Source organism: Mercurialis annua, linkage group LG1-X (assembly GCF_937616625.2).
Source record: "Mercurialis annua linkage group LG1-X, ddMerAnnu1.2, whole genome shotgun sequence".
Classification (NCBI taxonomy): Eukaryota; Viridiplantae; Streptophyta; class Magnoliopsida; order Malpighiales; family Euphorbiaceae; genus Mercurialis; species Mercurialis annua.
The window spans coordinates 38,849,408-38,854,738 of NC_065570.1; the positions used below are offsets into that span (position 1 = coordinate 38,849,408).

The 5,331-nt window shown below is 38.1% G+C and overlaps 1 non-coding gene across 1 annotated transcript; it reads left to right on the forward strand.

The window, feature by feature from the left end:
• Window positions 1-1,007: 1,007 nt before the first annotated feature.
• On the forward strand, window positions 1,008-1,114 carry LOC126666438 (small nucleolar RNA R71). The gene has a single exon (XR_007637938.1). It is a non-coding gene; the product is annotated as a small nucleolar RNA R71 (small nucleolar RNA).
• Window positions 1,115-5,331: the final 4,217 nt, after the last annotated feature.

Consider the following 5,331-nt stretch of genomic DNA (forward strand, 5'->3'; position numbering starts at 1 on the left):
GCTACAACTGTCCGTCAATGGTATGGTGCCATATTTCTCCCAAATCCTCTTGTTTATAATGATATCTTTGAGGAACTTTGCATATTGAGGCATTTCCATCAAGGCATCAGCAAGGCTTATATTGATTTGGAGCTTCTTAAAGATCTCCAAGAACAAGTTGAATTTTTAATTGCCGAGCACCTTCTTTAATCTACCCAGAAATGGTACTTTGGGTATAAATGGAGGTTGTGGTATAACATAAGGAATCTCAACTTCCACCTCTTCACTTGTACTCGACACATCCTTGCTAGAACTTTCCACGTTTTCAATCACAATCGGTTCCTCCTCCAACCTCTCAAGGACTCCATCAATTTTGCTCCCATTATCTGGATTTCTATGAGGTTGAAATCCGGGAGGATGTTGTTGCCTATTCCCATAGCTGTTGGGATTGGCGTTGTAGCTTCCTTATTAAGGTGGTTGACGGTTTACCCCTTGAAAGCTAGGACCCGCATTTTTATGTCCTTGGGAATTCCCTTGTCCCCCATTGTTCCTCCAACAAAAATATAGGTGATTTCGCCAACTCGGATTATAGGTGTTGGAGAAAGGGGTCGTTGACTTGCCTTTGCCCCCAGACACAGTTGACTTATTCGCTCATAGCTTGACCCGTAATGAGGCATTATCCTCCAATATGGTTATAATCACCGCAAAACTCACAACCCACTTGAACAAACGCAACCGGCACATTCCTTGGGTTTGCTTGCTTCTTGAGAGAGTCCACTTGAGCTTGGAGGGAGGCAATCTTGACTTTCATAGCCTTCATCTCTTGAATTTGATCTAGAGTAATCACACCCTTCAGTCTTCCTCTCTTATTAGGCCAAGCACAACTAGTGGTTGCCAATTCTTCCAATAACTCATTTTCTTCCTCATATGTTTTCCTCATCTATGATCACCACGATGCTGCATCTATAGTAGCTCTTGAAACATCATTCATGCCATTGTAGAAAATTTGAATCAAATACTCCCAAGTTAAATGATGATTCGGGCAATTTTGTTGGAGATCCTTGAATCTTTCCCAAACTTCATACAAGGATTCCCCATTATGTTGGAGGAAGTCAATGATCTCCGTGGTTAACCGAGCGGTCTTCCCAATAGTTTGGTGAGAAAGTCTTGAGCTAAATCCCTCCAAGTGGTGATCGGCTCATTAGGGAGCGATTGAATCAAAATGCTTGCCTTATCCCTCAAAGAAAAGGGGAACATCCGGAGCTTTATTTAGTTCAGGTCACATTGTGAAGCTTGAAGGAATTGAGAACATCCAAGAACCTGGAGATATGGGCATTCAGATCTTCGCTTTGTAAACCATAGAATGGACATCGATTCTCCATGAGTTGGATAGTGCTAGGCTTGATCTCAAAAGTGGTTGCTTGGACCAGTTGGGCAAAACATCCGTAGTTCGCATTATCCACACCCGGCAAAGAGAACTCGCCCAAGGTACGCCTTTGATGTTGTTGAGGTTGTTGATGTGGGCGATCATTCCTTGGGTTAGGTTGACTTTGTAGATGTTGCGCTTGTCGAATTCCTCCCTCAATAGGAGGAGGGGGAGATGGAGGAAAGTGTTGGCCCCCTTCCTCTATAGGAGGGCTGAATCCCTCAGTATGGTACTCTTCTCCGTCACCCTCCATGATTATGGGTCGACGGTTTGACCTACGCACACTTATTTTGAAGCTCCAAGGTCTTCTCGATATGGTTCAAGTGGAAGTTTTGCTCGGCGCGTATTGTGAATACACTACGAGTAAAATTTTGCACAAACAAAAACAAGAACACCACGCGTTAAATCAAAAACAGAAAATAGGAACAAATAAAGTAAAAACAGAAAATAAAAACTAAGTCGACCAAGTTTGAAAATACTTTCAATCAATCAAATACGCTCTCATCCCCGGCAACGGCGCCAAAAACGTTTTGGTCATTTAATGCAAAAGTACGGTATCACAACTTGTAATTAAGTGGACTAAAGTCCGGATATCGAACCCACGAGGACAAAAGGATTTGATGAGAATGACTTGAATATGAATCCCAATTTGTTTAAAATAAAAAGGTAGATAGTTCCGCAATTCCTTAAACAACTAAGAACAACTAATTTAAACATGAACAATTCACTAAACAATACTTGCAACTAACACGAAAATAAAGATAAATAATTAAAACGGGAAATCAAGGGATAAAAGGAGTTTAAGGGGTGCTAAATCAAACCACATGCAAATCATGCATAATTGGGGTAACTAGTGATATCGCTAAAGTTGAGCTATCCAAAAACTGCAATTCCACTCTCTCGAACCTCACTGATTAAAAGAATCAAAATGCAATTAACAAGGCAAAATTTCACTCACTCTCGTGTTATTAGATTTCGACAAATCAATCGAATTCGATTAATATGCAAATTCCAAGATCGCTTAAAGTCTAACTCGCTCTCGCGTAATCAAGTCCTAGGAATGCGATTAACTAGGTCGGTTTAATTGACAAACTCTCGTCTAATCAATTAAATACACATCGAGGATTAAGAGATCAATTTAACCCTATCATTAAGTCTAATAATCAGATAAAGGCCTAATCACTTATCAATCCAACAACACAATCATCACAACATAGCAATCATTAGCAACCCCTAAACTAAGATTCTGGATACTCATGGAAAGCATTAAACTCAAAGCTATTGAATAAATAAAAATCATAGTCTAAGGAATACTTACTTAAAAGATGAAATCAAAAAGATAAACTTGCATTGATGTATAAAACTTGTTCTACAATAATAGGAGCTTGAAATCTTTAATAATGGTAAAAAACATGTTGGAAAAATTTGTAAAGGTAGGTGACTTTAAAGCCCCAAAAATATACTACAACTAAAACTAGGAGAATTATTTGTAATGAATTGTTTAATTAATTATGTATGACCTAAAATAAGATAAGGTGCCTTTTATAGGCAATACAAAAAGGGAAAGAAAAACATACTAGTACAAGTCATGTTTGGCTAAAAAGGGAAGTAGGCCAAAGAAGAACTTGATTACAAAATGATTCTATCTCAGGAAGAGGAGCTTTTCGATTGATAAGTTCACTTAAAGTGAGCTTCTCGATCGATAAACAATTCTGGAAATTCTTTCCCAAAATTTCTCTTCATGAGATAGAATCGTTCACTTAAAGTGAGCTTCTCTTCATTCTTTTAGCGCCACAATAGTCCTGCAATTGCTCTGATGTGCCTAAAATTCTCAAACATGAAATAAAGCAAGAAAACACCCAATAATGCACAATCAAATACAATAAAGAAATGCAAAGACAACTCAATAGATAGGATTACCTAACCATGGTTAGGTTAGGTTACATTACGTAAAGTGTGCATGAAAAGTGAGGCTAGATTAATATGCTGCATCAGAAAACCTTTTAACGCATCGTTCTAATTACGTATGCATGGAGAGGTTATATTATGCAAAGTGCGCGTGAAAAATAAGACTAGATTAGTATGTTGCGTCTCAAGTCTCTTTAACGCGTCGTTTGGATTACCTAAACATGGTTAGGTTATATTATGCAAATTGTGCATGAAAAGTGATGCTAGATTAGTATGTCGCGTCTCAAATCTCTTTAACACGGCGTTCGGATTACGTAAGCATGGTTAGGTTATATTACACAAAGTGTGCATGAAAAATGAGACTAGATTAGTATGCCCCGTTTAAAGTGTCATTCCCATTACCTAAGCATGGTTAGGTTGCATTATGCAAAGTGTGCGTGAAAAATGAGGCTAAATAAGTATGCCTGGTCTCAGCCATCCATCAAGCTCAACCTCCTTAACGCGTCCTAACCATGCTTATGTAATCAGAATAATTCGTTAAAGCAATCTAAGATGGGGCATACTAATTTTTCGCTCCAATTACCTAAGCATGGTTAGGTTTATTAGGCAAAGTGTGTGTGAAAATTGAGGCTAGATTAGTAGGTCACATCTCAACTCTCTTGAATGTGTTGTTTAAATTATATAAGCATAGTTAGGTTATATTACGCAAAGTGTGCGTCAAAAGTAAGGCTAGATTAGAATGCCCTGTCTCTACATGGTTAAGTTATATTATGGAAAGCGTGCGTGAAAAGTGAGACTAAATTAGTTTGTCCCATCTCAAGTCTTTTTAACGCGTTGTTTGGTTTTCCTAAGCATGGTTAGGTTACATTATAAAAAGTGTGCATGAAAAGTGAGGCTAGATTAGTATGCCGTGTCTCAAGTCCATTAAACGTGTCATTCAAATTACCTAAGCATGGTTAGGTTATATTACGTGAAGTGTGCATGAAAAATAAAGCTAGATTAGTATATTGTGTCTCGGGCCTCCATCAATCTCAACCTCGTTAATGTGTCCTAACCATTCTTGCATAATTGGAATGATAAGTTAAAGCGACTTGAGACGGTTCATACTAATTTGTTGCTGAAATTACTTTGGCATGGTTAGGTTACATTACGCAAAGTGTACGTGAAAGTTAGGCTATATTACTATGCCCTGTCTCAAGCCTTGTTGACGCATTATTCCAATTAGCTAAGAGTGGTTAGGTTATATTACGTAAAGTGTGCGGGAAAAATGAGCCTAAATAAGTATGTGAAGTCTAATGTCTCTTTAATGCGTCGTTTTAATTACCTAAGCATGGTTATGTTATGTTACGCAAAGTATGCGTGAAAAGTGACGCTAGATTAGTATGTCTCGTCTCAAGTCTCTTTAACGCGTCCTGAAGCATGGTTAGGTTATATTACACAAAGTGTGCATGAAAAATGAGACTAGATTAGTATGCGTCGTTTAAAGTGCCATTCCCATTACCTAAGAATGGTTAGGTTACATTTTGCAAAGTGTTCATGAAAAATGAGGCTAAATAAGTATGCCCGGTCTCAACCATCCATCAATCTCAACCTCTTTAACACGTCCTAACCATGCTTATATAATAAGAATAATTCGATAAAGCAACCTTAGACGGGGCATACTAATTAGTCGCTCCAATTACCTAAGAAAGGTTATATTAGGCAAAGTGAGTGTGTCAAAAGTGAGGCTAGATTAGTAGGTCAGATCTCATCTCTTGAATGTGTTGTTCCGCTTACCTATGCATGATTAGGTTATATTATGCAAAGTGTGCGCCAAAAGAAAGGCTAGATTAGAATGCCCCATCTCAATATGGTTAAGTTATATTATGCAAAGCGTGCATAAAAAGTGAGGGTAGATTAGTATGTCCCGTCTCAAGTCTTTTTAACGCGTTGTTCGGATTTTCTAAGCATGGTTAGGTTACATTATACGAAGTGTGCATGAAAAGTGAGACTAAATTAGTAAGCTATGTCTCAAGTGT